Here is a 26226-nt window from a genome sequence, read left to right as displayed (position 1 = left end):
CCCTGATAGGCTGAGTGTGGTCACATGGAGCCTGTGGGGGAGGAGTTTGCTGAAGGGAAGCAGAGCCCACAGAGAGCTGGTCAGAGCTAGCCAGAGGGTGGGGGAGAGAGGACACTCAGGCAAGGAAGGAGACAGAGAGTTTTCTGAGTAAATACTGGTCTTGTATTGGTTTGTGAGAAGGCTGACGGCTGCTGTGGCTCCCAGTGTTGTTATGGCTTCTGTATATCTTTGGTACTATGATGGAATCAGCTTGCTGGTTTTGGGACTGGGTTTTCGGGTGTCTAAATAAATGCTTCAGTTCTGTCCTCTATCTGGAGAGTTTGGTATAAATTGAGATCGAATGTCATGCGATACTTATAGTCACGGTCTTTATTGTGATTGGTGTTATACTTCCCTGGCTTCCTTTAAGTCCTAATGTCCCACCTAGAGCCCCGCGTTTTATTGGAAACCTTCCCCAAGCCCTCTTAATTCCAGTGCCTTTCTTCTACTAATGGTTTTCTATTCATCTTGTACACAGTTTGTGCGTATCTATTTGTTTGCACATTGTCCCCTTCGATGGATTGCAAGCTTCTTGAGAGAAGAGACTTTCTTTTGCCTCGTTTTGTGACCCCAGTACTTAGCTCAGTGCCTGGCACATAAAGTCTGCCCAAGATAGCTTATAGATCCTGATGGAAGGGCTCTGTGGGTGGGCTTACATTCCCTTGTAGTGCCAGTGAAATATTTACAGTGTTCACGATCACAATAAAGACCATGTCTATAAATATTGCATGACGTTCGATCACAAAATGTACCAAACTCTCCATATAGAGGACAGAACAGAAACATTTATTTAAACACCAGAAAACCCAATCCCCAAACCAGTAAGCCAAATCTATCATAGTACCAAAGATATTAAGAAGCCATAATAACACTGAGAGCCACAGCATCCTTTAGCCTTCCCACAAACCAATATTAGATCAATATCTACTCATGAACCTGACTCCTTCTCTGGGTCTCCTCTCTCTCCCAACCTCTCTCTGGCTCTGACTCCCAGCTTCCTGTAGGCTCTGCTTCCCTTCAGGAAACTCCTCCCACCAGAGGCTCCATGTGACTACATTCAGCCTATTAGGGGGCAGAGCTTACTTTCAATGCAGGGAAGGTCTTCAAATTCCCATTACATTAGACCCCAAGATCTTTCATGTCCCTTACATAGCAAAAATGCTGTAACAGTAAATAAGACTTTAGTGATAACTGGTGAAAAAACTGGTGTCAACAGAACTTTGCAACATTATAACAGGGATAATAGAAAAACTTTGCACATAAAACAGTAGCTTAGGGTGGGGGACTTGGGCACAAGCACCCCATCCTTTCCCCCTCGAATGAATGGGGCTCAAGATCTTGGGGTAAGGGGAGAAAGTCTCTTCTCCAAAGCTACTTCAAGATGAAATTGGATGTAGAGCTGTCCCTGCCCCAAGAGGTCCCATTCAAGAGTTCAGTTCTTTAGCTGTCATCCAGAGCTTGGTTGACACCAGGCCTGAGAGGTACCATTTGAAAGGTCAGTTCTTTAGCTGTCATCTGGAGCTTGGTCAATGCCAGGTCCACGGGGTGGCACATGACAGTCATGGACAAGGGGTGACATCCGTTTAAGTGATCAGGCATCTGCAGGTTGGGGTTAACAAGCCTGCAGGAAACAGATCTCACAAGTTTAACAGACAAAAGTAAAAAGGAAGCAAATATAGGGTCAGCTGTGCTTCTGGACTCCATGAACTCACTATTGTAGCCTCATTCACTCCTTCACATGGCACTGTCCTTGTCACTCTATTCCGATGTCTTGATACACTGCCACAAGTTCATCACACTGACCCCTTCCACTTACCCCACCACTTTTTTAAATCTGAGTTTCCCTGAAGGTGTGACAAACTTGGATACAATTGTTTAGGAGCATTGGTAGGGAGAGTTCTCACTTCCCTGTTCCACCTAACATTAAACCCATTTTCTTGATACATTTTGTATAGTCCTTTAGTTAGGAATACCATCAATTTTTCTAAAATCAACCCCTGCTCTCAGAGCAGTAAACAATTCTTTTCTTGGCAGTCTATTGTGACTTTGAATCCACTGGCCGTTTACTTTTTCTCTCACAAGGAAATTTAACTTTTTCCCATTCTCCAACGTCACTTAGCTGTGAAATCTTAACCAGCACCTCTGACAGAGGGTTCCCTATTTCACCAATTAGTAGAGTCAGAAGTAGGTGCTTATAAGCAGGAGGAGCTGTCTTCACCATGACATTTCTATGAGGAACTGCCAAGGGGATTTCATGATACATACCTGCATATCCAACCATGAGCAGTTTTCATTACTTCTTTTTTTGACTTTCTCATTCACTCTAAGCAAGTACCAGGCTGTCTCCACTAGGCCACATAGAATCAGTGGGATACATTCTATTGCATCCATCAGCAGCTAAAGCTAACAAATTGCGAAATGAAAGTCTCTAAAAGCTTGCAGGACAAAAGGATGCGGACAAATACTTATAAATTTCAAACAGTCCAATGTATCTATCACTACCCCAGCAGCTCCTTCATCACTGATTCTTACCATCCCAGACACGAAGGACTCTCCCATCCTTTGGGTGAATATTAGTCATCTCCTGCTGAGTGAAATCCTCAAGTAACTCCTTGAACACTGCTTGCCCTCCCTGACTCTCCTTGGAGCCTTCTCATTATGGGGTGAGCCTCTGCCCCTGTAAAAGCGTCACTGTGAAACAATGTATCTCTAATAATCTGTAAATACTCTGTAATATTGTATCATTCTGTACAACATATGTCGTCATAGCAACTAGCCTCAGCCTGTACCAAAGCTGTATGAACTTTCCTCCTGTTACTTTTTTTCTTCTTTTTCTGACCCAGATTTACAACAGCCCTCTGTGCTTCCAGCTGAGACTCAGCTTGCTCTTATAAAGGAGGGCTCAAATGTTGGTACTTAGCCAACTCTTGTAACAATTTCTCTCTGCTTTTGCACACAATACAGTAGCCTGTTAGTAAAACCCAGCCCCTTCTACCCACTGCCTCCAGCTCTCTCCCAGGTTTTATTGATATTCTTTGCAAACATGTTTCTAAATCTCTAGGTTCTCCCTGCTGCAGTCTCTGTTTCCAGTTTTCACAGAGCCCTGTACTTTTTTTAGACCACTCCCTTGCTTGGGAGGCATAAGGCAAATGCTCCCACCCTGGGATAGCTATTTCTTCTTCTAAATCCCTTCTGCCTCCAACTAGAGGTCTGATATTTCACGATCCCATCCTCGTAGCCAAATGTAGTGCCAAAGCAATATTTACAGCACCCACGATCATGATAAAGACCGTGACTATAAATATCACATGACATTCAATGGCAAAATATACCACACTCTCCAGATACAGGACAGAACTGAAACATTTATTTAGACATCAGGAAACCCAATCCTAAAACCATCATAGTACCAAAGATATTAAGAAGCCATAATAACATTGAGAGGCACAGCATCCTTCGTCCAATACAAGACCAATATTTACTCACAAACCTTCTCTATCTCTTTGCCTCAACTTCCTCTCTCTCCCACTGTCTCTCTGGCTCTGATTTCTAGCTTCTGGTGGGCTCTTCTTCCCTTTAAGAAACTCCTCCCACCACAGGCTCCATGTGACTACATTCAAGCTATTAGGGGACAGAGTTTATCTTCACAGCAGGGAAGCTTCCTGTGGGCTCTTCTTCCCTTTAAGAAACTCCTCCCACCACAGGCTCCATGTGACTACATTCAAGCTATTAGGGGACAGAGTTTATCTTCACAGCAAGGAAGCTTCCTGTGGGCTCTGCTCCACCCTTTAGCAAATTCCCTCCATCACAGGCTCCGTGTGATCACATTCAGCCTATTAGGGGGCAGAGTTTACTTTCAAAGCAGGGAGGTCTTCAATGGAACTCCTAGGTCCATTAAGGGACAGGAAAGATTGTCAAATTTTCATTCCTGTTATACCCCTAGACTAGCCTTCTTCATCCACTTGGCTATTCCTGTGTGGATGGTTGAGCCAAACTCTTTGGAGGGGGTACAGCTCTCACCTAGGAGGTTCTGAAATGTTCTGGGGCTTGGAGCCATCAGCACAATGATGTCTGACCTTTGGAGCAGCTGAGCATGGACCCTGTTAAGTAGCTCTGGGGAGGGCACAGAGGTCTCCATGCTTTCTGCATTACTTAGTGCTAATGACCAGTGGGTGCAGCAAAGTTTAGCCCTGCTGTGATTTTTTTCATTTATCTGTGACTTTTTTTTGCTTTTCTTTTTTGCTTTTTGGAGGGGGAGGGTAGGGCAATTGGGGTTAAGTGACTTGCCCAAGGTCACATGGCTAGTGTGTGTGTGTGTGTGTGTGTGTGAAGTGTCTGAGGCCGGATCCAAACACAGGTCTTTCTGACTCCAGGGCCAGTGCTCTACTCACTGCACCACCTAGCTGCCCTATCTGTGACTTTTTAAAATAATTTTTTTCATGTGCATGGGAGATGCTTGTTTGGTGGCAGAGCCCGAGGGTATAGTTTTGTTCTAGAGTAAAATACTTATTCATCATCACAAACAGTGGCCTGACTTGAGTTTGGTTCTGCTGACTCTTTCAGGCCCTTTAGGGGAGATGATTGAGATAATTTGTAAAAACCTGTTCAGAGAATCCTCAACCACAATGTGCATGGGTGCAGATTGGGAGATTAGCCTCATGAACATCTTCCAGGGATGTCAAAGTAGGGTGTTGGGCTGGTTCTTGCCAATGGCTTCTATTGGTTTTGAAGGCATCCTGTGGGGATTATAACGACCCAATCTTCAAGAAAAGCCACTGAGTCAATGGCTCTTTATTAAAGGGTCCATAGCCCCCTCTAATGAAGTGAACCTCAGATATTCCTTATGATCTGAGATGCCCCTTGTCCTCAGGACCTTGTTTTTATAGGGTTTGATACCCAACTATGCCAAAGAGGCATGGTCAAATAAAGAATCTCACTGGTCGATAGACCCTGCTCTTGAAGGACAAAAATGACATATTAGCTGGGGGAGGGATCACAGATTGGGTGAAGCGTGGGGCATCTCTACTGACCAAGTGCTCATAAGATGGTCATGTCAGACAAAAGAGAGAGGTCCAGAAATAAATCAGGGGACTTTCCAAAGCATCGAGGCATTCCACCATGCTGGGTTTGGACATGGAGTTTGTGTCAAACAGGATGGAGACATCTTCGTCAACATTCCAGTAGCTCCACAGCTGGCAGACAAGTAGTGAACATGGCATTAAGCTCTGAGGCCTCTCTCCTATAATTACCACTGTCTAACTTATGTAAAGTATCAAACTGATTAGTGCCAGCTGGAGTAGAGGAGGAGTCCTGATGGATGGTTTCCCACAACTGAAGCAAGGCCCACAATTGTTTCCATGCTTTTCTGGACCTTTTTTCAAAGCACTGACAATAGTGTTGCCTCTGGCCTGAGTCCCCTGTGTGTATCCATCAAATGACCAATAAGCATTCAAGTGCCTCTTATGAGCCGAGCACTGTGCTAGGCACTAAGGATCCGAAACCAAAAGAGAAAGGTCCTTGCATTCTATCCAACTATACACACATGCACATGCACATATATGTTTGTGTGTGTGCATGTACAGAACACATTTGTATGTGTATATATGCATGTATGCCCACACGTCAACATTGATGCCTTCGTCTGGTCTTGTTGCTTTGACCATCTTTGTCATTTGGGGGCCATTTCCACCATTTTCCTCACCCCATCAGAAAGGGATATGAGTCCCTCATGACCTGGTCTTGATGAAGCCACACTGGGCCTTTGTGTCCCTGCCTTCACTGGTGGTAGATTAGCAATTATCTTTTAATGTAAGTTCTGGAATGTTTCTGGACATTGATCTGTCTGGGCCCATTGGCTTCTGTTTTGTACATTTCGTTGTCTTTTCTTTTTGGAAAATTGGGACCAAACTGACCCTTCTCTGGTCTTTTAGTTCCTCTCCTTTTTCCCCATAATTTTCCCCAAGGTTTCCAGCAGTAACTCAGACATCCCTTTGGTCAGAACCTTGAGGTTCTGCTGGTAATTAGAATTGGAAGCAGAGGCAAAGGCCATCCTTGTCATGGAGAAGAGAGACCGCCTCACAGCGCAGCAGCTGCAGCTTCTCTGCTTTTTGAGTTATTCCTCCCCAATATTGGTCTGCCCTCAGAATCTTTGGAAACAAATCCCCCTCCTTCCTCTGGGTCCCTTGGATGGTTTGCGTTTGGATCATTCCTTGTTCCCTGCTGCTGATCTCCTGAAGACAGTGGCAGAGGCAAGCCCAGTGGAACTTGGAAAGGGCACAAGTGTTCATTGGAACAGTAGCTGCTCATCTTGTGGCTCTTCCTTTCCTCATTCCAACCCTCAGAAGCATGTCTAAGATGAAGGAAAAGGATGCAGATGCATAGAACTCCAGACTTACAAGGGAACAGAGGAACTGTCCATGGTAAGCTCCACCCAATGCTGATGCCCTCTCCCCGTCATCCCTAAAGGTGCAGCTGCTACCATGTTTCCAGATAGAGTGGGCTTAGCTCCCTTAGAGGGAGGCAGCATGGGGAACTGAAAGACTGTATCTTTCTTGGAGGAGACAGAATATGCGACTAAAACCACAATGCAGGGGACAGGAAGACACTGTGACCTGCAGCCAAGAGTCAGTGCCATGGCTGGGCATTTCAATGGAACAAACATTCCAGGAGAGACTGTCAAGGAACAGATCCTTGAGAGAAGCCTGAGAATGGGATTCCCAGTCACAGAGGCAGCAGAGCAATGAGGATAAACCTGTCAGGCAACAAAAACTGCCTAGAGGAAAACTTGACCAAGAGAGGTCAGAAAATGCAATAGACTCAGCAGCTGAAACTTCAGTCTGGGGTCAGTTCTGGAAACATAGGAGTGACTGTCTGGGAGGGAGAAGTCCCCATAAAAGTAGGAAACCCGGAGAGATCCTTCTTGGTACTTAGGAGTGTGTAAAGACTGGAAAGCTTACTCAATATCAAAGAATTCCTACTGGGGAAAAACCTGATCAGCCCTTCCTTCCGACCTTAATTGACATTATAGAATTAATGACGAGAAGACATATGAATGCCACAAATGTGGGATCCTGCCAGTAGACAGGACTTACTGGACGTCAGTACACACACTGCTGAGAAGCCAGCCCATAGGAGCTGTGCTCTCTGCCGTAGAGTCACACCATCCAGTGTGAGGACAGAGTCAAGATTACTGGTGATGGGCCAGGATGCAGGGGATGACCTTGGCGTCTTCAGTATCTAACCAAGCCCTAAGCTTTCCACAGTGTCTGCTTCAGCTGCCTCCATGGCTGTGGGAACAAATTGTTTCCATCCATCCATTGAAGTCTTCACATGCTTGGGGCAGATACTCTGCTAACTCACTGAAGGGTTACCCTCCACCTGGTTTAGCCCGCCTGACAGAAGGGCTCACCAGCATGTGGCCACTGCACTCACCCTAACCGTAAATGTGTACTTCTTGGAGCCCCCGGGGAATCAGGGGGACACAAAAGGTGGACAGCAGCCAGGACAGGGCTCAGCAGCCCTCCCATCAGAGGCACTGATCTTCCCTGAATGCACTGTACACCCCGCAGATTGAAGTGGGGAGAGACTAGAGGCAGACCGACCCCCAGCCAACTGCAACAATACTCCAGAGTTGAGGAGATAGGGGCCTGCCCCAGGAGGGTGGCGGTGTCAGAGACAAGGGAGACAGTGCAAAGACAAAATTTCCATTGATTGGATCAGAGATGGTAAGGTGGTAAGCCTGACCTTGGGTTGTAAGCCTGGAGGACTGGGAGAAGGGACGATGTCCTTAACAGCCATATGGAAGTTTGAGGGGAGTAGTTGGGCATCTAGATGGTGCCATAGCACACAGAGCACCAGGATCGGAGGTAAGAAGACTCATCTTCAGGAGTTCAAATCTGGCCCCACACACTTACTAGTTGTGTGACCCTGAACATGTCACTTAACCTTAATTGCCTCAGTTTCCTCATCTGTACAATGAGCTGGAGAAGGAAATGGTCAACTCCAGTATCTTTGCCAAGAAAGCCCCCAGTGGGGTCATGAAGAGTCAGACACAACTGAAATGACTGAACAAGAAGAGATGATGAGAAAGATGATGTGTTTTGCTTCTCACACGCTGAGCTCTAGATGCCTCCTGGCCATCCAGGTGGAGACTTCCAAGGGGCTGGCAGTCAACAGAGAGTTTGGGACCTGTAGCGGCAAGCACCCCAAGTGTGCTCAGGGTGGCTGCTCACCCAGGTTCTTGGATCTGCTTTGTTAAAGGAAAGCAACTCAAAATGGGTTAACAAGCTTACTTTAATCAGTCAGACATATATCGTTTACCTTGTTCAGGGGAAAAAGGTCAGCACCCCGAACTTCAAAGTATACAGGCAGAATTATCAAGACAGAAACAGATCAAGTAGACAGATTTCCAAACTGTCCAACCATTACATCCATACCCAATCAACATCTGGGTTTTTCAAACCGGGGGGGGGGCCCTCTGGACAACGGCTTTTCAGAATACAGATCAAATCACAGAACACTTCTCAAAGTGAGCCCCAAAACAAAGCTACACATCAGGGCTGATATAGCCTCCTCCTGGCTCAGAGAATGTAACAACCTTATTGACTCACTGGCCAATCAAGAAGTATCTACTGAAAAACAAGCCTCCCTCCCCAGGCTTCAGGTGCATTTTAGCCTAGGGGCAGGGAAGATCTTCCAAATTTGCATTCCCATTACAGGACCAGAGCCGTAAACCTGAGAATCAAGCCTAGGCAAGGTCACTGTATCCAGCAAGCTGAAGAGATCACCAGAGAAGTGGGATTGGGGGAGGACAGAGCTCTGAGGAGGAGCATTCAGCAGATGAGATAGAGGAGGAGCAGTCGGAGAGGGTGGAGGAGAAGCAGGAGAGATATGAGTATCCCAAAAACCTAGAGAGAAGAGGGCATTGAGGAGGAGAGGGTGACTGAAAAGGTCAGAGGAGGCACAGATGAGGACAGAGAAAAGGCCACTGGTCACCTTAGAGAGAGCAGCTTTGTTGGGAGGATCAGGTCAGAAGCTGGCTTTGAAGGGGTTAAGAAGAGAGTGAGAGGAGGGGAAGTGGAGGTGCCTCATGAGGACAGCCCTTCTGGGGGTGGGGTTAAATACAAAAAGGAGAATTTTTGAGGATGAGGGAGACACATTGGTAGGCAGTGGACAGGGAGAGGTTAAAAATAAGTGACAAGGTGGGGATGGCAGAGGGGGTGATCTGTTGGAGGAGAAGATGGGATGGACGTTGAACTAAAGAGGGTCGACCTTCTTCATGTATAGTGAGTGTGGTCTGGCACCTGATGGCCACCACTGAAGCACATTCCCTAAATGTTGTGAAAACAGGCTGCCTGCCCAAGCTCCGTGTGCAGAGAACTTTTCTATCCATCCACGAAACTGCACACCCCAAGATTTCTTAGCAATTAGTCAATCACCAGAGATTTATTAAGCACCTACTGAATGCCGTGTCATCCAATCAGAGGAGGGTTCAGGATGGAGTGCACCAGGGGTGCAGCTGGTGGGAAATGAAGAGTCTCTAGGGAGATGTGGGGGCATGGTACCCCTTAAGCCCACCATCTTTGAGACAGGCTTGGGAGAACGAAGCCACACACTTCTCAGTCAATCAGTGCTTATGCCTTGTTGATCAACAATGGGACCCACATATGTCCTGGAGCTCTGCAAAAGGGCCACTTGTCAATAGAAAGTTCTAATTCACTGTCCTCTAGCTAACCCAACACCACATGGAGACCTTTCTCATGTTCTTCCAGGGAATTGCCAAAGGCCACGGTGTCATCAGGGCACTCACCGGCAGTGTTTATAGTCTCCAGAAACTCCCTTCACCTTCTGCTGAAGGGCAAGATGGCCCTCAGAAGCCTTGGTACAGTTCCAACTGTACCAGACAGGCAGATGGAAGCCATCTTCTCCTTGGATCTGATAGTAGCCACTGGGAGAGGCCAGCACAGAAAACCAGCAGCTCCCTCACAGAGGATCCAGGACCTCTGGGTGTTGGGCAGAATCTATCTTTTGTCAACTGGGCCCTGACTGCTGCAAGGCAATCCTACCACATTCCCTTATCAGCCCACTCTCCCACTCTCCACAGTGGCTCTTCCAAACCTTTCCATCCTTCCTCAAACTTCCCATGGCTCTCTATCCCAACACCATCTCAGCTGAGATCCTTGCCTCATATTTTACAGAAAACATTATGGGGCCATTTGCTGTGAACTCCTTCTATCCCATCCCTCAGGTGCCTTCTGCCCCTCTCCTTCATCATCCCTGTCTCAAATGGCCTCCTTCCTGACCTCTCTTGAGGTGCAGACGATGCCATTCCTTCCTGCCTTCTCTTCCCTCTGCCATCCCCCCTCTCACTCTTGGCTTTGCTCTCTCCATCTCTATGGGCTCCTTCTCTACTGCCCAATTCTAAAAATCCCTGACTTTAACCTTCATCTCTGCTCACTGTTGTTTTATTTTTCTTCTGCCGTTTTGACTAAACTCTTCAAAAAGCCCATTTATACTAGGCATCTCCACTTCCTCTCCTCTCACTCTTTTCTTAGCCCCTTATATTCTAGCTTCTGTTTTCATCCTTTCCCATGGTGTTTTCTCCATCTTAATTCTCCTTGACCTCTCTGCAGCCTTTGACATTTTTCTATTTTTTTACCTCTCCTCCTTGATACTCTCTTCTATCTAAGTTTTTGGGACATCTGCCTCTCTCTCCTGGTTTTCCTCCTCCCTCTCTGACCATGCCCTTGTCTCTTTTGCTGTATCCTTCTCCAGACCACTACCTCTAACCATAGGTGTCCCTCAGGGTTCCATCCGGGGCCCTCTTCTGCCCTCCTTCACTTGGAGATCTCACCAGTGCCCATAGATTTAGTTACCATCACTACTATACTGATGATTCTCAAATCCCCTAGCCTGCCTCAAACTTTCCCCTGACCTCCAATCTTTCGTCTCCAACTGCCTTTCAGACATCTGGAAATGGATATCCAGGAGACATCTTAAGGTCACAATGTCCAGAACAAAGCTTATTATATTCCCCCCACTCTCCCTTCCTCATACCTTCCTTGTTACTGTGGAGGGCACCCCCATCCTCCCAGGCCTTCAGACTTCCAACCTAGGAGGCATCCTGGACTCCTCACTTTCTCACTCTCCTCCCCCAATCCAATATGTAGTGCTTGGATTTCTCTTTACTCCAGATTTTCTACTTAGTCTGCTTGTTTTCTTAGGAATGTTTGAATGTCCTCTGTTCTATTAAAGATCCACTTTTCTTTGAAGGATTATACCCAATTCAGAGAGGTTAAGTTATTTTTGGTTGTAAACCTTTGTCTTTTGTCATTAGGACTATGTTATTCCTAGATTTTCACTCTTTTATGGAAGTTACAACATAGTCTTTGTGAGCTTGACTCTTGTTTCTTGGTAGTTGAAATCTCTCTTTTGGACTTCTCGTGCCCATGGCTTTCCCCTTACCCCAAAAGATATGATTATACTTCCTAATGTGGTTCTTTTCTTCTGGGCATCTCTTGATCCTGAGTATTTTCTAATCTCTCTCTCTCTCTCTCTCTCTCTCTCTCTCTCTCTCTCTCTCTATCTATCTATCTATCTATCTATCTATCTATCTATCTATCTATATACATACCGTGTTTCCCCGATAATAAGACACTGTCTTATTAATTTTTTTGGACAGAAAAACACCAGAGGGCTTATTTTCAGGGGAGGGCTTATTTTAATGAACATTGACAGCAGTTTTAATAAACAGGTAAATGTGAACAAAAAAATGTACCTTTATCCAATAATGAATTCAATAAAGAACAGGAAGACGCGCTCACTGCTGCAGCTCTGATTGGATGCAGCTCGGAGCGCGGCGTGCGTTTCACCCGGGGGGGGGACGGTGCATACAGAGGGTACCGTAACGTAGCGTGTAGCGCAGGGGATCACCTTCACTACAGTACCAATCTCAATAGGGCTTATTTTCGGGGGAGGTCTTATTTTAGAGGAATCTTACACAGTAAGGGGAGGGCTTATTTTCGGGATAGGTCTTATTATCGGGGAAACACAGTACACACACACACACACACACACACACACACACACATATATTTATATCTGTGTGTGTATGTATGCCTGCATATTTCTACTTGTTTATTCATATCCCTATCTTCTGGGCCTGGCACCTTCCCTTTCCCACTCTCTTAGATGTGGAAATCAGACCCTATTTGGTGCTATTACCAGTTTCTTGCATTCTGGCTTCTGGCTTCCATCTCCCCTGGAATATATGGACTCAAGACATGGGTAGGCTTCAGGTTCCCAAGGAATATCCTGATCTGATCACTAAAGGCTTCTTGACCTCTCTGAACATTTTTTTTAAAGAAGGCTACTGGTCCCTTTAGGCTATCAGTGGTCTGAGTGCTGCTGGCCTTAGGTCCTCCAAGATAATCTTTGATTAGAGGGCCCCCAACTTTCAGCCTGTTTACCTAAGTTTACATTGAGCTCATTGTTTTTCCACCTGAAAGTCTTTGGTTGTCTTTTCTGGGGGTTCAGGTTGGGCTGAATGAAGGACCTACCTGCTGTTGCTCTTTTAATTTCTTGATCATGATTTGAGGGGTGGCTAGGTGATGCAGTGAGTAAGAGCACTGGCCCCAGAGTTGGGAGGACCTGAGGCAGGGACATCGGGAACCCATGGATTAAGAAGGTGCTTGATAAATACCTTTTGACTGATTAATTGGCAATACTTCCAAAATAAATTCCCATGTACAATAATCAAAATATTTTTTCATAGAAATGAATGAATCTAAGTAAAATATTGCAAAAATAATTTAAAGGAAAGATGAAAAAGCTTCCACTCAGACCTGAAGATATAGTGGGAAGTTTTTATGATCAAGACAATTTGGTTGGGGGCCAAAAACAGAGGAGATGCACTTCTCCCAAGGCCTTGGCCTTTCTTCCATTGTTCCATTCATACAGTGTTCGCTGGTGCCATGACAATGAGCCTTGTGGGTCACCCCAATCTTCATCCTTGTTGTGTATCAATCAGGACTCAATCTAGATTCCACTATATGGGTCCTAGGATAGAAAGAGAGCCTCTGATTGCCATCAGTTAAGTGCCCGAGCTATGTCCATGAGGGCAGGACATGGGATGAATCAGCCCCACTGCGGTTCCTTTCATCGTTCTAAGCAGAATTTGAAATTCTAATCCCCTTCTGAATTACTGGACCCTCAGTTTCATGTTCTACAAGGTCAGACTCTCCAAGCCTGTCACTTGGAATGTTTAGGCAAGCCAAGTGCTCTCATGCTTCCAGCGTCAGGGCCTCGCTCCTGACAGCATCATCTCTCACTCACTTCTGTCAGCACATGGAAGAAGCCGAGGGATTGAGGACTGGATGCAGGCCCGGTCACCCTGTGGTGAGCCACTAACCCCATGTGGCCTGCTGCTAGCTCATGGGCCCTGCTGTCCCCCAGGCTCTCCTTACCCCTTCTTTGATGAAGTTCCAAGAAGAAATCACCATTGGCCTGTCTTTGAGGCAGCTAGGTGGGCCAGTGGATGGAGCATTGTACCTGAAGTCAGGAGGATCTGAGCTGAAATCCGGCATCACACATTTACTAGCTGGGAGACTTAGTCATTTAACCTGTTTGCCTCCATTTTCTCAACTGTAAAATATAACAGCAACTACCTCAGGGTTACTTTCAGGTTAAATGAAATATTTTATTTTTTCTTTTATTTAAAAATTTTTTTAAATGGGGTGAAGCCAGGATGGCAGAGTGGAGGCAGGAGCTCATGTGAACCCACCCTCCAACCACCTCCAATACCTGTAAAATTTGACTCTAAATATGACTCTAAAATTTTTAAAAATATTTTTTCCTTCCCATTACATGTTAAAACATTTTTAAACATTTTTTTAAAGTTTTAAGTTCAAAATTCTTTTCTTCCCTCCCCTCCTTCCTCTCTGAGATGGTAAGCAATTAGATATAGGCTGTTCGTGACATTTCCATATTAGTCATTTCGTATACAAGGATTCAAATAAAAGGAAAAGAATGAAAGTGAACAATCACCTGCTTCCATCTCTATTCCAACAATATCAGAATTCTTCCTCTGGAGGTGGGCAGCATTCATGAGTCCTTTGGGACTGGCTCGGATCACTGTGTTGCTGAGAATAGTAAGTCGTTCACAGCTTCTCATCGTACAATATTGCTATTGCTGTGTACAAGGTTCTCCTGGTTCTGTCCGTGTCACTGCATCAGTTCATGTAAGTCCTTCCAGGTTCTTCTGAAATCATCCTGCTTGTCGTTTCTTATAGCACAAAAATATTCCATCACAATCATAGACCACAGCTTGTTTAGCCGTTTCCCAGCCGATGGGCACGCCCTCAACTTCTAGTTATTAGTCACCACAAAAAGAGCTGCTGTGAATTTTGTACAAATAGGTTTTCCCCTTTTTTGGAATGTCTTTGGTATATAGGCCTAGCAGCATTGCTACGTGAAAGGGTATGACTAGTTTTGTAGCCCTTTGGACATAGTTCCAAATTACTCTCCAGAATGACTGGCTAAATCGGATCAATTCACAACCCCACCAACAATGAACGCCTTAGTGTCCCAGTTTTCCGACACATCCTCCAAGGTCCACCATTTTCTTTTTTGTCATATTAGCCAATCGGATAGGTGTGTACCTCAAAGTTGTTTGAATTTGCATTCCTCCACTCAATGGTGATTTAGAGCACCTTTTTCACAAGATTATATATAGCTTTGGTTTCTTCATCTGAAAACTGCCTGTTTATGTCCTTTGACCACTTTTCAATTGGGGAATGACGTGCATTTTTTATAAAATTAACTCAGTTCATGCCCAAAGGGCTATAAAAAACATACATGCCCTCTGCCCCAGCAATACCACTTCTAGGGCTGTATCCCAAAGATATCATAAAAGGGGGAAAAGGACCCACATGTTGTCGACCTCTAGGAAAGGTTTGGTTAAAGGAAACAGACAGTGATAGAAAATGGCAACATTTATTCATCATTCCCTTAAGGCTAGCATTAGTTGTAGAAGGAGTACAGGACTGAGTTCTGACTGAGGATCAAAAGGCTGAGAGAGCCTAAATACATTTTGGGACCATCCCCATTCAGGGGGGCTGAGCCACACAAATGTATGATCCCCAAAATGGTTTAATCATTGTATGAGAAAGGAATTTTATTAATTGAATAAATGGTAAATACAATAAAACAAGAGAGATGACAAAGTATCGATTGAAATTACGATCCAGGATACCTGGGTTTTCTTCGCCATTAACGTTCTATAACTTAGTATATGTCCAGAAAATATTCAGATAAGTAAGGGTCCCATCACTCCAGTTAATGCCTCGGGTTGAGGATCTCATCCTTAAGGGCCATAAAGCAGGCTTTGTTAATACAAGGAAAGGTGTTCTCTGAGAGCAAAACAAGGCTGGGTCTGTTTGGAATCTATGATCTCTGGATGCCTGTTTTAAATCCTACTCCCAGCCTTATCTGGTCTCTGGAGTGGCTCAGACAGAAAAGGAGCCTTTTTAAAAGGAGGCAAAGCCATCTGTTTGATCAATTCAGACTTTGAGCAAAATATGATATTTAATGATTATCAGTGTACAAAAATACAGCAGCTTTTTTGTGGTGGCCAAGAACTGGAAATCGAGGTTATGCCCATTAACTGAGGAATGGCTGAACAGGTTGTGGTATATGAATGTAATGGAATACTATTGTGCTATAAGAAATGATGAATGGACAGACTTCAGAATATCTTAGAAGGATTGAACTGATACGGATGAATATGATATTGAACTGATATATAGATATCATATATATCATGTGATGTATGAACTAATTCTGAGAGAAATGAGAAGAACCAGGACAACAGTGTTCACAGAAACAGCCACAGTGTGCAATGACTGACTTTGATAGACTTAGCCCTTCTCAGCAATGTGAGGACCTAAAACAATTCCAAAGGACTCATGGTGGCAGATGCCATCCACATCCAGAGAAAGAACTATAGAGTTGGAATGCAGAGGGAAGCAGACTATTTTCTTTTTTGTTTTGTCTTTTCTTTCTCATGGTCTCTCCCATTTGTTATAATTTTTCTATGCAACATGACACTAATGTGAAAATGTGGTTAACAGGAATGTATGTGTAGAGACATATTGGATTGCTGGCCATCTTAGGGAGGGAGGGGGGAGAAAATTTAAAACTCATGGAAGTGAATGTTGAAAACTAAAAATAAATAAATTAATTAAAAAATTAACTCAGTTTTCTATATATTTGAGAAATGAGGTCTTTATCAGAGATATTTGTTGCAAATTTTTTTTATCATTTTTCTGTTTTTCTTCTAATTTTAGTTTCATTGGTTTTATTTGTGCCAAACCTTTTTAATTTTTCTTAATCAAAATTATCCATTTTACAATTTGTAATGCTCTCTATGCCTTCTTTGGTTCTAAATTCTTCCCTTATCTCCATATCTGACAGATAAACTTTATTCCATGCTCTCTTAATTTGCTTATGGTGTCACCCTTTATGTGTAAACCAGGTACCCATTTTGACCTAATCTTGGTGTACAGTATGAGATGTTGGTCTATACCTAGTTTCAGCTGCACTGTTTTCCATTTTTTTTAAGTAGTGTTTGTGAATTAATGAGTTTTTTTCCCAAAAATTCAGATCTTTGGGTTTATCATATACCAGATTACTGTAGTCATTTACTATAATGTAATTTGTACCCAATCTATTCCACTGCTCCACCATTTTATTTCTTAACCAGTACCAGACTGTTTTGATAATTACCACTTCACAATACAGTTTAAGATCTGGTATGGATACACTGCCTTTTTTCGCCTTTTTTCCCATTGATACCATAATTTTTTGTTCTTCCAGATGAATTTTTAAAATTATTTTTTCTAGTTCTATAAAATAATTTTTTGATAGTTTGCTTGGTATGACACCAAATAAATAGAAGAATTTAGGTTGAATTGTCACTTTTATTATATTGGCTTGGTCTATCCATGAGCAATTAATATTTTACCAATGGTTTAGAGCTGACTTTATTTGTGTGAAAAGTGTTTTATAGTTGTGTTCATATAGTTCCTGGGTTTGTCTTGGTAGGTAGAATCCCAAGTATTTTCTATTGTCTATAGTTTTTTTTTAATGGAATTTCTCTATCTATTGTTGCTGGGTTTTGTTAGTAATATATAGAAATGGTGGTGATTTATGTGGGTTTATTTTGTATCCTGCAACTTTGTTAAAGTTGTTAATAATTTCAAATAGCTTTATAGTTGATTCTCTAGGATTTTTTTTTTTTTTTTGCTTTTTGGAGTGGGGAAGGCAGGGCAATTGTAGTTAAGAGATTTGCCCAAGGTCACACAGCTAGTAAGTGTTAAGTTTCTGAGGCCAGATTTGAACTCAGGTTCTCCTGACTCCAGGGCCAGTGCTCTATTCAATGCACCACCTACCTGCCTTGGATTTTCTAAGTATAACATCATATTATCTGCAAAGAGTGATAGTTTTGTTTCTTCATTGCCTATTCTAATTCTTTTAATTTCTTTTTCTTCTATTATTGTTAAAGCTAACATTTGTACTGCAATATTAAATAATGGAGGTGATTGTGGGCATCCTTGCTTCACCCCTGATTGTATTGGGAAGGCTTCTAGCTTTTCCTCATTAGGGATAAAGCTTGCTGATGATTTTAGATAAATATTACTTAACATTTTAAGGTAAGCTCCATTTATCCCTATGCTCTCTAGTGTTTTTAATAGGAATGGGTGTTATATTTTGCCAAAGGCTTTTTCTACATCTCTTGAGAGAATCATATGATTTCTGTTGGTTTTGTTATTGATGTGATCAATTATGCTGATAGTTTTCCTAATATTGAAACCCATCTGCATTCCTGGTATAAAATTCCACCTGGTCATAGTGTATGATCCTTGTGATGTATCATTGTAATCTCTTTGCTAGTATTTTATTTAAGAATTTTCATCAATATTCATTAGGGAAATTGGTCTATAATTTTCGTTCTTTGTTTCGGCTCTTCCTAGTTTAGGTATCAGCACCACATTTGTGTTATAAAAGAAATTTGGTAGCACCCCCTCTTTGTCTATTTTTTTCAAATAGTTTATATAGTACTAGGATTAATTTGTCTTTAAATGTTTGGTAGAGTTCACTTGTGAATACATCTGGGCCTGGGAATTTTTTCTAAGGAAGTTCATTAATGGCTTGTTCAATTTCATTTTCTAAGATTGGGTTATTTATTTTATTTCTTCTTCCATTAATCTGGGTAATTTATAATTTTTTTAGATAGTCATCCATTTCATTTGGACTGTCAAATTTATTGTCATATAACTGGGCAAATTAGCTCCTAATAATTATCTTAATTTCCTCTTTATTTATGATGAATTCACTCCTTTCATTTTTTGATGGTAGTGATTTGGTTTTCTTCTTTCCTTTTAAAAAATCAAACTAACCAATGGTTTATCTATCTTATTGGGTCCTTCACCCCTCTTCCCCCCAATAAAACCAGCATCTAGTTTATTTATTAGTTCAATGGTTTTCTCACTTTCAATTTTATTAATCTCTCATTTGATTTTCAGGATTTCCAATTTAGTGTTTAATTGGGGATTTTAAATGTGTTCTTTTTCTAGTTTTTTTAGTTGCATGCCCAATTCATTGATCTTTTTTTCTCTATCTTATTTTAAAGATATAAAATTTCCCCTAGGTACCACTTTGGCCGCATCCCATACATTTTGGTATATTGTCTCATTGTTGTCATTTTCTTTAATGACTTAGATAATTTAATTTCCTATTAATTTTTAATATCTCTTTCTGTTATCCATCATTTAATATAATTTGTGTTGCATTATGATCTGAAAAGGATGCACTTACTATTTCTGCTTTTCTGTATTTGATTGTGAAGCTTTTATGTCCTAATACATGGCCAGTTTTTGTGTAGGCATCATGTACTGCTGAGAAAAAGCATATTCCTTCTCTATTCCTATTCTAGAGATCGATCGCATCTAACTTTTCTAGAAAAAGCATATTCCTTCTCTATTCTTATTCTAGAGATCGATCATATCTAACTTTTCTAGAGAAAGCATGTTCCTTCTCTATTCCTATTCTAGAGATCGATCGTATCTAACTTTTCTAGAATTTCATCTACCTCCTTAACTCCATTCTTGTTTACTTTTTGGTTAGATTTATCTAGTTCTGAAAGGGGAAAGTTGAGGTCCCCCAGTAGTACAGTTTTATTATATTTTTTCTCCTATAATTCATTTAACATCGTCAGAAATTTAGATGCTATGCCATTTGGTGCATATATGTTTAGTATTGATAGGACTTCATTGTCTATGATACCTTTCAGCAAGATATAGTTTCCTTCCTTATCTCTATTTACAATTAGATCTATTTTTGCTTTTGCTTTGTCTGAGATCATGATTGACACTCCTGCTTTTTTTTTTATTATTATTCTGGAAAACTTTATTTTTATTGTAGGTGGAATGGGGACACAGCAAGTTAGATGATTCCAATTTTGTTGGCAACATCTAAAGCATCATAGTCTGGCGCAAAACGGACATAGGCCTTCTTCTCTCCATCAGACCGGATCAATGCGTTGATCTTGGCCACATCGATGTCACACAGCTTCTTTACGGGCTGCTTGATCTGATGCTCGTTGGCCTTGACATCCACAATGAAGACTAGGGTGTCGTTGTCCTCAATGTTCTTCATAGCAGACTTGGTGGTCAAGGGAAACTTAATGATGGCAGAGTGATCGAGCTTGTTTCTGCGAGGGGCGCTCTTCCGAGGTGGCTATGGACATGCTTCAGCACCTCCTTCTTGGCCTTCAAGGCCTTGGACTTGGCTTCTGTCTTGGGGGGGGGGGGACAACAGCTTTCTTCTTCAGCTTCGGCACCATGTTGGGGGAAAGGGCCACTCCTGCTTTCTTTGCTTTATTTTTTTTGTTTTGTTTTTGTTTTTTGCCTTTTGGAGGGCAATTGGGGTTAAGTAACTTGCCCAAGGTTACACGGCTAGTTTTTTTTGTGTGTGTGTGTGGGTGTTAAGTGTCTGGGGCTGGGACCGAACTCAGGTCCTCCTGACTCCGGGGCCAATGCTTTACTCACTGCGCCACCTAGCCGCCCCGCTTTCTTTGCTTTAGCTGAATCATAATAGATTCTGCTCCAGTCCCTTAACTTTACCTGGTGTGTATCTCTCTGTTTCAAATACGTTTCTTGTAAACAACACATTGTAGAATTCTATTTTCAAATCCATTCTGCTGTCTGTTTCTGTTGTATGGGTGAATTAATCCCATTTACATTATAGTTATGATAAGTAGCTGTATATTTCCTTCCATGCTATTTTTCTCTCGTTTATCCCCCCTATTCCTTACCCCACCCCTTCCCTCCTCACAAGAGTTTTACTTCTGATCACTGCCTTACCCAGTCTACACTCTTTTTTATCAATGCCCCCCTTCTATTATTCCTGTTTCTTTTTACTTCCTTATAATGTAAAATAGATTTCTGTATACAACTGAGTGTATATGTTATTGATTTTCTGAGCCAATTTTGATGACAGTAAAATTTAAGCTTCCCCTCCCCCCCATCATCTTCTCCATTATAATAGCTTTTTCGTGTTTCTTTTACCTGGGATATTTTATCCCACTCAATCTCTCCACTCCCCTTCTTCCAGTACAAGTTTCTTTCTCACCCTTTTATTTTGTTCTTTTTGGGTATCATCCTATCAAAATCACCTTATATCTACACTCTCTGTCTACATATACTCCTTTGAATGGCTCTTATAGTAATAAAGTTCTTAAGAGTTAGAAACATTATCTTGCCATATAGAAACACAGTTAAACCTTATTGAATTTCTTATGCTTTCTTTTTCTTGTTTATTTTTTACCTTTTTATGTTTCCCTTGAGTCTTGTATTTAGAGGTCAAATTTTGTATTTCTTTTTGGTGGTTAGCAGTATTTTCTCTTTGATCTGTGAGCTCTGGAATCTGGCTTCCTGGGAGTTTTCATTTTGAGATCTCTTTCAGGTGATAATCAGTGAATTCTTTCAATTTCTATTTTGTCCTCTGGTTTTAATATATCGGGTCAGTTTTCTTTGATAACCAAAACAACTTTGAGAAATCATTTTGTTCCTACCAGATTGGCTACAATGATTGAAGGGAGAAGTGACAAATGTTGAAGGTGATGTAGAAGAATTGAGACGCTAATTCATTGTTGATGGAATTGTGAACCAATAATTTTGGAGAGCAATTAGGAATTACTGTACCAGATAGTTTTGATAATTACTGACTTATAGTTTAAGATCTGGTACTTATAAACTTCCTTTGTTTACATTTTCATTTTCCCCCATTATTTCCTTTGATATTCTTGACTTTTTGTTCTTCCAAATGAATTTTGTTATTTTTTTTTCTAATTCAGTAAAACAAGTTTTTGGTAATTTAGTTGGGATGGTGCTGAATATGTAAAGTAGCTTAGGTAAAAATGCTATTTTTATTATATTAGATCTGTGTACCCATCAAGAATGAATATTTCTCCAATTATTTAAATCTGATTTTATTTGTCTACATTTTTTTTATAATTTTGTTTATATATTTCCTGGGTTTGTTTTGGCAGGTATATTCCCAGTTATTTTATATTGCATAGAGTTATTTTAAATGGGGTCTCTATTAGTATCTCTTCTTGTACGGTTCTGTGACAATTAAAAAGTTCAAGAAACATAGCTTCTGGGTATGTTAATAATTTTATTAATTTTAAGATCAGCAGGTTATTAATAAAAAGATGGTTATTTGGCCATCTCTCTCTTAGACCAAAGATCCCTCTTAGGGGTGGGGCGCAGCATTTATATGCTCCTCAAAGAGTAGGTGTTCCCAAGGGGTGCCTCATCCTGATTGGTTAACTCCAAGGGAGATGGGCTATATTGGAGTATGGTGACTTAGGTCACTCAAATCTTGGTCAAAGAGACATCAATTTCCATATCACTTGTCCTCATCACAGGAGAATCTACGTTTCCCTTGAACTGTCTGAACAAAGACAGAGAGCAGGAATATACCTGTTAGCCCAAACTTAGAATTCCTTTTCCTGCCTGATTAGATCTGGCCTGGGTAAGTCTCTCAGGGAGATTTCCTGCACTGGGCGGTTTCTGGATGAGGAAGAAGAAGAGGGAAAAACCTTAGTTCTAATACGACGAGTTATCAAATATGAGAGAAAATCCATTTCTCACGGTTTTCTTTGGGATATATAGGAGTGCTGATGATTTCTGGGGAGTTACTTTACATCCTGCTACTTTGCTAAAATTATTAATGGTTCAGCTGACTTACTAGTTGTCTCTGAGATTTCGAAGGATACCATCATATCGCCCACAAAAAGAGATAGTTTTATTACCTCATTCCCTATTCTGATTCCATTTCTTTTTCTTGTCTTATTGCTATTGCTAGGATTTCCTAAACAATCTTGACTAGCATTGATGGCAGTGGGCACCCTTGTTGCACCTCTGATCTTACTACGAAGGCTTCTAGTTTCATCTGTGGCTCCAAGACGCTGTAGTGTGTGTAGCAAATACATCCAGTAAAACTGTCCCAAGAGATTGGCTAAACTAGGCAGAGACTAACCTGTGGTGAGTTGGGGAGAGTCTACCCTAAGCATGTGAAGACTTTCCCAGCAGAATGGGCGGAAGAGAACGGTTTGTTCCAAGGGCCATGAGGGCAGCCCAAGGAGGTGCTGTGGACCCTTCAAGCTTGGTCAGACAGTGATGACAACATCAAGGTCATCTGCTGCATCCTGGGCCATCACCAGTTGTCTTGTCTTTTGTCCTGCCACTGGACTGATGACTCTGGAGGAGAGAGTGAGGCTGATGCCTTCATGTAGCTCTGCCTCACTTCAGGCCAATTCACCTGCAAATCAATACTTCCCCCGGCATGTCACTGGTCCTCTTCCGCAATGAAAGAGCAGCACCAGCATCTGCTACAGCCTCTGTGCTGGGTAAGCCTCAGAACCTCAGGCTTCTCATTTCATGTCCCAAGTGTCCTCCCTTCCCAGGCTGTGGCTGGATTAGTGTAAGAAGCTTTGATTAGTTACAAACTACAATGAGTCAACAACCCCAAATGAGCCAGTGGGAGTCATCCTTGCCTTTGGCAGGAGAAAAAGCAAAATCAGTCAGACACAAAAGAGACCTATTGAGCAGAAAGCAGGTGGGGAGAGGAGATACTTTCATCTTGGTTTTTTCAGATGGGGAAGTGAGGCCTCCAAATAAGGAGTCACCCCGCCCCAAGCTGGGCATTTCTGTGGAACCGTTGGTGGGTGAGGACAGACTCAGGAAAGGACAGCTGGAGAGAGGCCCTGGGTGGCAGAGCAAGGAAGAGAGAAATCCTTGTGGCCAAGAATGCCACCATCAGGCACAGTTGCAATCAATGCGTTGGAAATGTTTGTCTGAGAATAGAGGTCTTTCTACATCTGCGGGGAGACTCCCTCATTTGTGGGGCACACAAAAAGAGCTCCATCTGTCCTCAGAGAAACCCCAGGACAGCCTTTTGTAACAGGAGCTCTGGCCTTGCCTTCTCAGGCCTGTGGAGGCTACATCTCACCTCAGAACTCTGGAAAAACCCCAGGGTGTGTGTGTGGGGGGGTGCAGAAATCTCTCTATCAGCCTCCCCAAAGCTCCTCTCCTGCATTAGTGCTCTTCTAACATTGATTGGGCAGCCATGTAGCACAGTGAATAGAGTGCCAGGCCTGGAGTCAGAAAGACCTGAATTCAAATCCAGCCTCAGACACTTACTAGCTGTGTGACCCTGGGTAAGTCACCTAACCCTCAGGTTCTTCATCTATAAAATGAGCTGAAGAAGGAAATAGCAAATCACTTAGTGTCTTGGCCAAGAACACCACCAGTGAGGCTGGGGAGGCCTGAATCCAGTGATTAGCTGTTACAGAAGGATAAGGACTTCAAAAGTGGAGTAAGAGCAAAGCTTCTCCGCCCAGCCCTTCTGGGTTACACTCTCCATGGTGCTGTCGGAATGCTGCTGCTAGCACTGCTTTGCGGACCAAAGGGAGCTCCGCGCCGTGAACCTCGGCCTGGGTTCTGGCTCTCAGACCTGGGGCCTTCGCAAACACGAAGGGGAGCCGAGGCGTGGCTTCTCACTGGACTCAGCTGGGAGGCAAGGAACGGCGCTGGCCGCCATCCACTAGCCGGGAAGGGCGCTGACCCCAGCACCTCTCCTTCCTTCAGAACCCTTTCATTATTGTCTGCAAACTCCAGGGGATGATGAGTTTGGGAAGGGGTCCAGGCCCCAAGGGCGCGACTCCGCCCTGAGGGAAGGTGGGTACCCAGTGTGGGAGGCCGCTTCTCCCCTGGACCTGTGACCTACTGGAACTGGGCATTCCTCGGTGGAAGGGGCTTGCGCCAAGCGGCGCAGCTCACTCGATAGAGCAGAATTCACTCCGGGAGGAAATCTTAGATGGTGGGTGGTGGGTGCGGGTGATCCGATATTGCTAGACTTTCCCCCACCCCTTTCCTTTTAGGCGGACTTTGATTCCTGCTGGAAGGGAAGGAGGAGGGTGGGGCCCAAGCCGAACCCTTGGCCAGAGAGAGGGGGCTCTGCACTAGCATTCTTCCTCCCCTTTCCGCCCCCCGGGGTCGTTAGTCCGGGGCAAACATTTCTGTTTAAGCGGAGCCCCGGGTGGTCCTGCCTTTAAGGGGACAGGGGGCCCCGATGCCAGTGCCACCAGGACCCCACCTCCCCGAGCTAGCTGGAAGGAAGCAAACACTGGACAGCCGCCGGGCTGAGAGCGCTCCGGACCAGGAGCAGACCGAGGGAGTGGACTGTCCTGCCCTGAGCCCGCGCGTCCAGGGGCGCTGGCTGCAGGGAAGGATCCCCGTGTCGCCTCCTCCTCGGGGCTCCCCTCCTCTCCCCTCCCCGGGAGCTGCCTCCTGGACTCTTCAGAGAGCCCTCTGGGGGGCACGGTGAGCTAGGGGGCTGCTGGAAGGGGCCACGCAGAGAGGCAGAGGCAGGCGGTGTGGACAAGCCCAGCACCTGCCCAGGCCGGTCCTCACTGCCCTCCCCGCAGCGTCCTCACTGTCAGCGAGCTCTTTCAGACTCGTGTGAGAGGAGCTGCTCTGGTCTGTGCCCAGGGGGCTCCTGCTGAGTCCCGCTGCACCCACTTCTCTCTGTCCAAGGACCTCCTCCGCTTTATCCTTCCCACTGGGGTCTGCTGGAGGAGAGGCATGGCTCCGGACACTTTGTGCAAGGGGCAAGAAGGGAAAAGAAGGCCTTGAATGCCAAACCCAGGACTGGACGGGGAGGGAACCCCAGCTTTGGCCTCCTCCCCCACCGGGGGCGGGATGGCAGGAACATCTTCCCTAAAGGGACATTCCTCCCCCCTGAGTAAGGGCCGCCTCCTAAAGTAGTGAGCTCCCCGTCCTGGGGAAGTCCACCAGGAGAGCCTGGACGATCTCTGGGGAACGTTCCTAGGACGGGCGGAGGCTGCTCGCAGGCTTGGAGCCTAAGAGCGGGAGGGGGGCAGGCTGAAATGGGGGAGGGCGGGAAGTTGGCGCCCGCGCCATCGAACTACATTTCCCAGAAGGCCTGGAGGATCCCGAAGGGAAATGGCGTCACTTCCGGGTTGGTTGTCGAGGCAACGACGGAGCGTAGGCAGGAGAGAACCCACGTGACTTCCGCTTCCTGCTCTTCCCCTTACTGGGCAGCAGTCAGACCCTTGTAGCTTCCAGCCGTCCTCCGGGTACGAGGCGAGGTGGTCAGTGTCCAGGGAGGGGTCGCCTCCCCCGCCCAACCCCCGCCCCGCGTGCCCCTCCCCCACGGACCTTCTCCTCTCCACCTCCTTTAGTCCTCCCCCACTCTTCCCCTCCCGGACTTTTTTTCTCTCCCTCCCCTTTTCTCCCTTCCCCCTTCCCCTCCCCATTCCTGCCTCCTCCCCCTTTAGTCTTTCTCCCCTGCTCCCTTTTCTCTCCTTTCTCCCCTCCCCCCCTCCTCCCCCTCCCCCCCTTCCTTTCTCCCCCATCTCTGGGGTGCCCCAGACACACCGCTGGACTGTAGGCCCACACCCCCTGCCCCCCCTTCTGCCTTGGCCCTTCTGGGCAGCGGGTGTGTGCTGGCCGGCCCCTGCACAGACCCCATTTGTCCCTCAGTTGCCCAGTTGCCCCCGTTTTCTGGATGAGGAGCCTGAGGCTCTGAGGGGCGCCCTGG

General features: G+C 44.4%; 1 protein-coding gene and 1 pseudogene across 4 annotated transcripts in view; both read left to right on the top strand.

The window, feature by feature from the left end:
- The window catches only part of LOC138167675 (zinc finger protein 850-like), a 762790-nt pseudogene that overhangs the window by 719473 nt on the left and 17091 nt on the right, over nucleotides 1-26226 (top strand).
- Nucleotides 25633-26226, top strand: part of LOC138167702 (zinc finger protein 90-like) — a 12239-nt gene continuing 11645 nt past the window's right edge. Inside the window, exon 1 of one of the 4 annotated variants that reach the window (XM_069096679.1) lies at nucleotides 25633-25762. The gene's annotated coding sequence lies outside the window, so the exon portion shown is untranslated. Of the gene's footprint in view, nucleotides 25778-26226 lie in introns of all 4 variants that reach the window. The other 3 variants (XM_069096677.1, XM_069096680.1, XM_069096681.1) reach the window with 3 other exon arrangements.

Source organism: Petaurus breviceps, unplaced genomic scaffold, assembly GCF_028583685.1.
Source record: "Petaurus breviceps papuanus isolate PSGF00001 unplaced genomic scaffold, PetGlider_PUasm1.0 287, whole genome shotgun sequence".
NCBI classification, from domain to species: Eukaryota; Metazoa; Chordata; class Mammalia; order Diprotodontia; family Petauridae; genus Petaurus; species Petaurus breviceps.
The sequence above is the reverse complement of the archived record's forward strand: the minus strand, read 5'-3'. Positions and strand labels throughout refer to the sequence as shown.